We start from the raw sequence: 11,600 nt of genomic DNA on the forward strand, positions 1-11,600 counted from the left end.
AGGGGGTTCCCAGGCGCTGGCTGCCTGCGGCTTCACTGATCCGGAATAAGAGCCACCCTTCTGAGCTGTCATCCTGAAGACAGCTTCCTGGGCAGGAGCCCCAGGGGAGGAAATGGGGCTGACTTCTGAGTAGACCTGCTGCTCCCACATTGACTACTGTGCCTTAGAATGGCCTCTCCGCTTTTTAAGATCCCACGTTTGGCCAAAGGCATGAAGGATGGGCAGAGGTAACATGGCCTTTGCATCTTGTTTTAAAGCCTTCCAGGCGGGTGTTCGGCCTGTGTTTTTGTCAAGTGCCGCTGGTGTTGGGAGCCGGTTAGGCTGACCAAAGGTCCAGCCGAGATCAGGAGGCAATATGAAAAGCAATAACTCCGCCTGATCAGATCATATCGGCAGATCAAGCGGCGACTGAAAACACAAGATGCAGACCTAGGATTAAAATAAAATAAACCCTCCAGTTTGGTAATCCGATGGTGGTTGCCTGTGTGAGATGAATGAGGCAAACAAAAAAAAAACAACAACCCCAAAACAAAAACAAAAAAAAGACCCTGGGCTTCTAAATGTCAGCAGGCAGAATGTCTCAAAAGAGCAAGATCAGATTTTCCCTTGATGGTTTGTTGGAAAGGCAGCTCCAGTGGGCTTTTAAGAACATACAAAGAGCCCTGCTGGGGCAGACCAGAGGTCCAACTCATCCAGCCTCTCTCATATATATTTTTTTACAGTACAACAGGGATTCCCAAGCAGGGTCCAAAGACCCCCAGCAATCCAAGGGAGCTTCAGAGGGCGGTCCACAGCTTTCCCCTCCTGCCTTAATGGACTCGGCCACAAGCTAGGGAACTGGCCACTTGCATTGCTCCCTCTCCCCCTCCCCATCCGGAGCATGAATTCACTCTCTCCTTCTGTGCCTGGGAGGGGCCAGGGCCTGCACACCTCCTCCCATCTCAAACCTCCTCCCCATCCCCCTTGCAAGCGTGGCCATCACTGCATCCTCTGGCAGCGGATTCCGCATTCTAATCACGCTCTGTGTCAAGCAGTATTCCCTTTTGCCCATCGTGAACCTGCTGGCCACGCACTTCATTTGGATGCCCTCAACTTCTAGTCTCTTGGGAGAAGCAGAAAAAGTTCTCTTTGTCCACACTCTCCACCCCATGAAGAATTTTATAATACTCTGTCATGGCTTCTCTTTCCAGTGATATCTCTTAGGGCTGGTTATCCCTGACGGCAGTTGATTCCAACGAGCCTATGAGATTTTCTCCAAAGGAATTGAGAATGGAAATACCCTACCTTTTACACAAATGCTTTGTTATGGTTATGCCAATAAAGGTGTTTCAGCTTTGACTTTGATTCCAAAGAGATTGGGCTAAGAATCGAAAGAGCAATGGGGTAGGATCGCTACAGCTCAAGGCTGTAGCAACAGCAGGCTTTCAGTCAACACGGCCAGGGAGCCATGCATAATTTAGCCTGGAGCTTGAATAATTGAATACGTTTTCATGGGCAAGGAAGAGCTTTTCCCAGGGAGACTGAACAATTTCAGGGCAGCAGGAAAGACAACAGCCTGACTCTTCAGAGTGACCTGGATTTTGAGAGAGCCATAAATTCCCCTATCTGAGCCAAGCTAGGCTACTAGCATCCTACCTGTCCTCAGGACACCTGGCCACAGTGATCCATGCAATGGTCACTTCCCGACTATACTTCTGTAACTCGCTCTACATGAGCCTTCCCTTGTCTCTGACCTGGAAATAGCAGTTGGTGCAAAATGTGGCTGCTAGGGTCCTCTCAAGGTCGTCTTGGAGGGCCCACATCCAGCCTGTGCTGTGGTAGCTGCATTAGCTACCATTTAGCTTCCGGATCAGGTTCAAGGTTTTGGTTGGTTAGGGGATCATGGGAATTGTAGTCCATGAACATCTGGAGGACCACAGGTTGACTACCCCTGCTTTGTAGTGCAAGCCTAGACAGAGGCATGCTCTTCTAAAGTTAGAACTGCTTGAACTGCCCGGATGGTTGTCTGTAAGGGAAAAGAGGCACAGTTTTGAAAACACACAAGGAAAGAGGAATGGGAAAAAATAAAACCAACACTTCACTTTGTCCTCACAGGTACAGCCTTCTTTGAGGCAAAAACTCTAAATGATATACTGACGGATGGCCAAGACTTGGTTGCATCTTTCCATTGGCAGAACACAGGGATGCTCATGGCTAAGCACAAAACTGAGTCAGATCCTTTTTCCAGCAGGATCAGTATTGCCTACTCTGTCTGACTGCAGTTCTTCATACTCTCAAGTGGAGATCTTTCACGCCAGTGACTACCTGATCCTTCTTTAAACTGGAATTTCCAGGGAACTCAACGGGGACCTCCTGCGTGCAAGGAAGACGGCTCTCCCACCGAACCACCACCCCGTCTCCAACGTGGCATGCCCCTCACGTAATCCCCAACCCAGAATTAGCCCTCCTGCCTGGGCCACGTGAGCCAAGGCAATCTGATTAGTCTGTCAGATTAGCCGGAAGATTCAACTTGATCATCGTGACCCACAGCACGCCTTGCTCCTCACGCAAGACTTCCATATCCCCCACCCTGCTAAGCTGTAAAATAACCTCCAAAGTAGAGAATGGGGGAGAAGAAAAACAAATGCTTGGCCCATATAACCATATTTGAAAACGCGTGGGATTCAGCATCCTGAGAATGTCAACTTTCTTTCTTTCTTTCTTTCTTTCTTTCTTTCTTTCTTTCTTTCTTTCTTTCTTTCTTTCTTTCTTTCTTTCTTTCTTTCTTTCTCTCTCTCTCTCTCTCTCTCTCTCTCTCTCTCTTTCTCTCTCTCTTTCTTTCTTTCTTTCTCTTTCTTTCTGTCTGTCTGTCTGTCTGTCTGTCTGTCTGTCTGTCTGTCTGTCTGTCTGTCTGTCTGTCTGTCTTTCTTTCTTTAGCAAGCTGTGCTTGAGAACATGATAGAAAATCAAATGCTGTACAAAGGATAAACAGAATTTTGGAGGCCGGTACTGTTTAATAATCAAGAGCAGGAATTAGAAGCCGGAAAGCCCCATGTTCAAATCTAAGTTCAATTATGATCATCCGCTAGGTGGCTTTAATTTACCCAGAATTCCCTACAGGAGGCTTTCTCAAATGAGGTTTTGTGAAACCCTGGCGTTTATTGACAGCCCTCTAAAGGTTTCCCAAATGGGTGGGAAGCCAATTGATTTTTTATATATTTTAAACATGTTAGACATTTATTGGATGGTATGAACATATATGGTCATGTCAACCCCCCCCCCCATATGACCAATGATGGGCCTGGAGGGGGTGGGGATGGGAGGGGCTTCAGGTGGGCATGTCCATAGCTCTGCTTCCCAACATATTCTGCATGATTGCACCATTTTTGGGGTTTCTCAAAGCCTGAAGAATGTTTCAGGGGTTTCTCAACGGAAAAAAAATTGAGAAAAGCTGCCCTAGACTGTGCTCCATCCTTTTATAACAAGGTGCTAAAAGTCACGTGGGCCTTCCCTGCAGGCTTGTTGTGACAATTACAGAAAGAACAAACCCATATTGTTATTATCCACCCATCCCATACACGGAAGGCCCTTGCCTCCACCCTCCCACCCTGTTCATTGGTTACTTACAGAAATACTCCAGGGTCTCTTCAGTCTGTTGTGGGGTCAGGCGGCTGGCAGCATCGGGCGCCACAAGAGGGGTGTGAATCCAGTCGCCGTGGTCGTAGCCAAACACGGCGTCTGCCCGAAGCTGGTAGAGCGGGAGCTGTTCTCCAAGGAGGCTGATGATTTCCACCTCAGGGACGTTGGTGCTGGTACAGAGCTCTTTGGGGGCAGGAGATGGGGAGAGCAAGACAGAAGGAGGGGTCAGTGCAGGGCACAGGGAGTCAAGAGGAGAAAGCCGATGAAACAGCTATGCTCAAACAGAGAACCGTCTATATTCTTGATAATGAAAGATACCCCTTCGAAAACATTGGAACCCTGGGTCTGTTGGGTACCCTTGAGCTGGATATTTGTTGCGATTGATTAGAAACATATGACTTGAACCTTAAGAAACAGGAACCATTGCAGAAGAGAGTTAAGTACCAGACCTCGTTTTGGCTTTTATTTTCAAGAATAAACAAGATTCTCTTTTTGATCATAGCCATTTCATCAGCTTTTTTTCTCTTCCTTGGTCGCCATCGGCTGGATTCTTCTGAACTCCCAGGCAGTGACTGGAAATCTCCATGGATTACACCTGAGCTCTAGGTGACAGAAGTCAGTCCACCTGGAGAAACCGGCCACTTTAGAAGATGGCCTCACTGGCTTTACACCCCACTGAAGTCCCACCTCTTCCTAAAGCCCACCCTCCTCAGGCTCCACCCCCAAAATCGCCAGATATATCCCAATCCTGTATGATTCAAGGTATCTGCATTTGGGAACAAAACATAAGGAAAGACACAAAATGCACATTTGTGGGATATGCGCAACAAAGCCTCTTGAAGTGAGGGGTGGGAAATTGCCTTCCTTGGGTCGGCACGCAGCCTGGCTGACTTGCTCGAGTCACCTGGAAACATTTGCACTGCAGACAGCTTTCCACCATGTGAGATGCAGGTTGTGCATTAATGATATAATCTATGAGTCTAATAATGATAATAATAATAATGGTATAATCGCTAAACCATTTAAATCGCTCCCCAAAATGCTAATTACCGTTCACTAAGCTTGTAAGCAGTAAATTTTGCACACCTGTGTGCATGAGGGGGAATCATTTTATCTCTACAATGGCTTGTAAAAGAACCTGCAAAGAAAACTGTTATTTCTCTGTTCTCCGTTCTCTTCAATTAGCAGTCTTATGATTAGCCTATCAAGCAGAGGGTGTCTGTATGGGGCAGGGGAAAATAGATCCACCTTGCCAGATCTGAGTCTGCAAGCCCATGGGTCTTTACAGTCTTTCTTTCAGGGCTCATGAGACTCGAATGCAGGGGATGGGGTGTCTTGGAGGGGGGAAGGAAGAGAATGGGTACATTTTTTACATCAGACAAAAGGAATGATATTTCCAACCAGCATTCTGTCAATAAAAGAAATCTACTGCCCCCTTGTGGACAGAGCTAGGCAGTTGTATGAAGGCCGAAATGGACATTTGCTGAATTAGAAGGGAAGAGAGGCCAGCCGTACGGTATGAGCAGAATAAAATCAGAGTCCAGTAGCACCTTTAAGACCCACAAAGATTTATTCAAGGCGTGAGCTTCCGAGTACAAGGACTCCTTGCACTTGAAATCTCACACCCTGAATAAATCTTTGTGAGTCTTAAAGGTGCTCCTGGACTCTGATTTTATTGTGCTACTTCAGACCGACACAGCTACTCATTTGAATGTATGAGCAGACAGGGTGAAGCAATGATTAAAAGGCGAATGCAGTCTTGGGCTGTATCAACAGAGGCATCACACCAAAAATGCAAGATGTCATAGTCCCACCGTATACCGCATTGGTCAGACCCCTCCTGGCGTCCTGGGTGCAGTTCTGGAGGCCTCATGTCAAAGAGGACTTGGTCAAAATGAAGAGGGTGCAGAGGAGAGCGACGAGGTCAATCGGGGGCCTGGGGACCAAGTCCAATGAGGAAGGGCTGTGGGGCTTGGAGAAGAGGAGGTTGAGGAGGCTGACGACTGCTTTCCCTTCCTCTCCCTGCAACAGCCACCCTGTGAGGTTGGTAGGGCTGAGAGAGCTCTGGGAGAACTGCTCTGTAAAACAGCTCTAACAGGATTGTGACTAGCCCAAAGTCACCCAGCTGGCTGCATGTGGAGGAGCAGGGAATCAAACCCGGCTCCCCAGATTAGAAGCCACCACTCTTAACCATAACACCACGCTGGAAAGTACAGGAAGCCGAGATGCAGGCCCTGCCTCCCGTACCTGCCAGGACCAGCAGCCTGAAAGCTCCACCCAGATACAAGAACTTTTGAGATCACAAGCTGGCAAGCTCAGATATGATCGGAGTCAAGCTGCCGACCATTGCCAAGAGCTGCACATTACAATCCTGGGGAGAATTGCAGGCCTATACTTGTGAAGAGACTCCCTGCTTGCTTTCCTTGCAAACCGGTTTAGGCAGTCAAGGCTTTGAACTGACCCAGGGGGAAGTCAGATTCCTGGTTGACTCCATGCTGGCGAACAGACTTTTTCGGCAAGCCAGCGTTTCTAACAACGACCCAAAAAGTGCAAATTCAGCTGATGAAATCTTTGACCTCCGTTGCGTTCCTGTGTCACGGAAAGCCCCACCTGTTGAATTTCTGCCTCCTAGGGGAGAAAGGATTAGCACGTCTAAAGCTGAGAGCGGGAGAGGGTCGGACTTTGAGGTGAGAAGGTGCAGACACAAATATTTTGGAATCTACACTCAAAATGTTCTCTTTTCCAAGGTTCCTTTGCAGCGGCCATCTGCCCTTTGTCATATAAATCTCAGTTCTCCAGCCAGCACCTTTCTACAAAAAGCCAGTTGTGCCTGCAGACTGTAAGAGAGAGACGGGATCTAGGCTCACAAACACTGAGTTATTCCACGCTATGCAATCGTTTTCAGGATCACCATCAAGATATTAAGAATAGGACAGAAATACATTGCGCATGCTCTGAAGCTGTTTGACAGTTCCATTCGGTGTTCAAGGTATTTTAAAGCCAAGGCAATAAACTGGGGGGCGAAAAGAGCTGGCAATCACAGCCAAAGGGGCAACCCCCTCATGGGGCGTTCAAGGCAAGAGTCGAGCCGAGGCGGTTTGCCGGTAACCCCAAACAGCATCCAAGTCCTAATCAGGGTCAAACTTGCTTAGCTCCCGAGATGTCACAAGATCAGACCAGCCTGGGCCACCCAGGTCGGAACAAGGCAATAAACGAGTGCAGACAAATGTGATTGTTATCTTGAATTTAATTGCATTCATTTATTTATTTAGAATCCACCTGAAGACAGGTAGTGGGGTAGGTTTCCAAGGGCCAATTCACCTATTACTGAATACCTGCTGCAGCCCAAAGGATATTCAATTAGAGATTTTCAGGGACTGCCGTGCTCAGAACGTAATTCTCAGGCCTGCGCAGGCTTGGTTCGGATTGGGCCCCAGTGCATTAGGAGCTGGTTCTTAAGCCTCTCCCTACACCTGAGCCGCCAACCTCCTGGGGATAGCAAAAAACGAAGGCCTGCCAATTGATGAGGCTCGCAGATGAAAAGGAAGCTGACAAAATGGCTACATGCAAACAGAGAATCTTCGCTATTCTTAGAGATGCCTGTCAAAGCCCAAACAAGACCCGGGAATTAGCTCGTTTTGAAGAAGAAGTCTCTTCCTTTCTAAATAAACAAATTATAGAAAGATCAAGGCTTGTGGTCCATTTGTTTTGAAGGCCCAACTGAGTATGTAAACTTTTTTGTATAGAATTTTCAGTTCTTGATGTTTTGTAAGGGGCATTCATATGGACAACAAAGGGTGATATTTTTATAATTTGCTCATTTAGAAAGGAAGAGACTTCTCCTTGGAAGTGAGTTCATTACTGGACCTTGTTTTGGCTTTGACTTGCATCTTTAAGAATAAAGAAGATTCTCGGTTTGTGCATAACCGTTTTGTCCACTTTCTTTTCGTCTGCGAACCTCCAGGTGAGGCCTGGAAATCTCTTGGGATGACAACTGAGCTCCAGGCTACAGAGATCAGTTTCCCAGGAGAAAATGCCCGTTGCAGGATTCTATAGGATTATACCCCACTGAGGAGGTGGGGTGTATTCTAAGGGGTTGGATGGCATTCTGTGGGGTTATATCCCACTGCAGAGGACCCTCCCCTTCTGAAACTCCATTCTCCCAAAGCTCCACCCCAAAACCTCCAAGTATTTCCCAGCCTGGTACAGGCGCCGCTCCCCAGCACCCACACTGGTTTCCTGACCTGAAACACTCCTGGGGGTGCCACTGTTTGCCTCTTTGAGTAATTGTATGAGTAGTGATACTTATGGGGTTCCCAGTCCCCTTGACCGCTGGTAGGACCCAGAGTTGCAAATCTCCTGGAGATTTGGGGATGGAGATTACCCCCAAAAACAGAATCCCATAGAGTCGAATCTCTAAAACTTACACTTTCTCTAGGGCAAGGATTCCCAACCAAGGTTCTAGGGCACCCTGAGGTTATGTAAGAGTTCCTCAGGGTTTACACAACCTTTCCTAGAAGTTCAGATGGCCACTGACATCACTAGATGCCACTTGAGTCCACTTCCCCCATCACTCTACAGTTGTGGACTCTTTCTCCACAACAGAAACGGTCAACGGTTGCTCAGTTAATTGGCTGGCTCTCATATCTTACGTCAGCACCCACTTTTAGGAAGGGGCATTTCACTCCTTCCGGGGTTCCCTGAAGCCTGAAAATTATTTCAGAGGTTCCTCCACAGTCAAAAGGTTGGAAAAGGCTACTCTGATCCCTGTAGTCTGGAGATAAGCTGGAATTCCACGGGATCCCCAGGCCCGCCCCTTGGAGACTGGCCTCCTTTGGCACAGATCTATAATCTTCCTTCCCAGAACTACAGTTCTCAGGCTCCCCAGAAAGAGGGAATGTGTAAAGCCATCTTGCCTCTGGGCTCAACGGAGGCTTGCACCCTGCATATACATTTGAGCATGCTTTCCCAGCTGTACCCACCTGTGAGGGTGGTTGCATCATGGTGTTTTTGCCGCTCTGTGGAGGCAGAAGTTGTGGGCTCCTGGCTGAGAAGGAAAAGGGGCTGGTTCTTGGAAAGGCTCCGGCCTGGGTGTGTCCCCTCCGATGCGGATGTGTCCAGTTTGGCTGGTGGCACAGGGGATTATGCGGCAGTCATGCAGGATGGTCCAGGGCCCAAATTCTGCTCCGAGCCTGAGGAAAGAAAGAAAGAAAGGAATCAGGGCGGGGAGCAGAGCGAGAGCTCAGGCGATTCAGTTCTGCTGCAAAATTTCTTCAGAAGCTGAGAATGGGACTGAGGCGTCTAGATTTCCACTTGCCTCTCTGCTCTAAACTGAAAACTCCTCAGGGACTGTGACTCTGTGGAAGAGCATTTGCTAGACACGCCAATGGCCCTAAATCCTGTTCCCATCTTCTCCAGTTAAATGGATCAGGGTGCCGGTGACAGGGAAGACCACGAGCGGCTGCCACACAGAGTAGGTAATACAGGCCTTGATAGAGCTGCGGTCTGACTCAGTTGTTGTTGTTGTTATGTGCGAAGTCGTGTCCGACCCATCGCAACCCCATGAACAATGATCCTCCAGGCCTTCCTGTCCTCTACCATTCCCCGGAGTCCATTTAAGTTTGCACTGACTCAGTATATGGCAGCTTCATGTGCTGATGCCTTTGAGCTGCATAGGGGTTCCAGATGGCGTTGCCAACCTCCATGTGGAGCTTGGAGAACTCCCAGAATTACAACTAATCTCTAGAACAGGGGTAGTCAAGCATTTGCTGGCAGGGGCTCATGGGAATTGTAGTCCATGAACATCTGGAGGACCACAGCTTGACTACTCCTGCTCTAGAAGACCCAGATCAGTTCCCCTGGGGACAATAACTGCTTTGGAGACTTTGTTTGTTTGTTTGTTTACATTTATTAAGAGCCTCTTGTGGCGCAGAGTGGAAAGGCAGCCGTCTGAAAGCTTTGCCCATGAGGCTGGGAGTTCAATCCCAGCAGCCGGCTCAAGGTCGACTCAGCCTTCCATCCTTCCAAGGTCGGTCAAATGAGTACCCAGCTTGCTGCTGGGGGGTAAACGGTAATGACTGGGGAAGGCACTGGCAAACCACCCCGTATTGAGTCTGCCATGAAAATGCCAGAGGGCGTCACCCCAAGGGTCAGACATGACTCGGTGCTTGCACAGGGGATACCTTACATTTATTACCTGCCACTCCCAAGTGGCTCATGGCAGGTAATAAATGACACCAATAATAATAATAAATAACACCAATCTGAATAAAATCCGCAATAAAACTCCCCCTAAAACCCCAGACATAAAACACGGAGATCCAAATAACAAATCAAGAAAAGATTTAGCGGGGGGAAACTAGAGGTTCATGGGAACTGTAGTCCATGGACATCTGGAGAGCCACAGTTTGGCCAGCCTCACTATTGGGCATTATACTCCGCTAAAGTTCCTCCATAGACTCCACCCACCTCAAATCTCCAGGCATTTCCCAAGGTAAGAATGTGACAAGTAATGCAAAAGTTACCCAGATAACACAATGACCTATAACCAAAATGACCTGACATGTTTCTATCCAAATAGATCTTCAGAGGTCAGTTACAGAGCTACACATACATACATATCCATAAACCAACAAAAAACCCTTTTTACAGCCAGGAAGGTTGAATAAAAGTCCTGCAAACCATAGAAATAATATTAGCCAAAGCAGTAGAGTCATACTTCCGCACATCAAAAAAATAGCGTTATGCCAGCATAATGGCGCAGCACTAAAACTAATCGCACCTCCGGCCATTCCTCACCTTCCGCATGTCTCGCTTCCGTCTGCTGCCTTTTCACGCTCCTTACACTCCGCATGCCTGCTTGAAATGGCTGAAGAGAGCAATGTGCTTTACACTGGTTGCTCTCCTGTAGCTCGCGCTACATAGGTTGGGGGATTCACTTTATGCGATTCCCGAGCTAGCGCTTTAACATGGAGGATGTAGCTAGCCATTTGTTGCTGCTTGGACGCTGGATGTTGGCGACGCCATGCGAAACGCCAACAAATGTCGCATCTTCACCAGGTAAGCATTTCACTATATTTATGGCGAGCAGAAAGGCCCATAGAGTCCATGTAATTCCTTATTGTACTACAGAGAGGTTAACAAGACTTTGGGGCTGTCAAAAGTTTATTTTTATGGATATTTATGTATGTGTGGCTCTGTAACTGACCTTTGAACAAGATCTGTAATTGACTTCTGAGGATCTGTAATTGACCTCTGAAGAATCTCTATTTGGTTCAAAACACATCAGGTCATTTTGTTACAGGTTGTTTTGTTACTTGGGCATACTTTGTGTTAAGAACCTCACGCAAACATTGTTCTGAGTTTAAAATCCAAATATTTATTATAATTACAGGCACATACTAAAAGGTAAAAAACATGGATCGAGTCTCAGTTGTACATACTGTGTGGTACAGCAAGTACAGAATCAACATTCACATAGAGAAAAAGTAAGGACCAAAAACCAGACCCATTTTGACTCGAAGTTTAAATGCATTTGTACAGTATATAGAAAGATATAATTTTAGCACTTCCTAGATGGTAAAAAAATCTAGAAAGTGCAGCTTCAACTGATATATATCGTGTATAAAAATGTCTAATATGGAGCCCAAATTGTGAAATACTGTTCAAAATCCATCACCCAGTGGCGCGTTCTCATGCGTCAAGCAGAAGATGCATTTCTCATAGCATCCTTGCAGATGGACTACTGAAATTTCAATGCATTGTTTAGTCATTGACCCTTAGCACTGCGCCATACAATGTGCATTTGTTATATTTCGATGATAATAATTTTCAGACTTTCCACCTTCTTTGGTTCCTCATTGGTTTTACAGGTGGGGTTTGTTTCTTTTCCCTTCCCTTTTTTAAATTTCCCAAGGGAAAGGGGCAATTCTAGATCCCAGGGTCGCTTTCCTCCTTTCCTTTCTTCGCTTTGAATTTGTACC

Source organism: Paroedura picta, chromosome 16 (genome assembly GCF_049243985.1).
Source record: "Paroedura picta isolate Pp20150507F chromosome 16, Ppicta_v3.0, whole genome shotgun sequence".
Lineage (NCBI taxonomy): Eukaryota > Metazoa > Chordata > Lepidosauria > Squamata > Gekkonidae > Paroedura > Paroedura picta.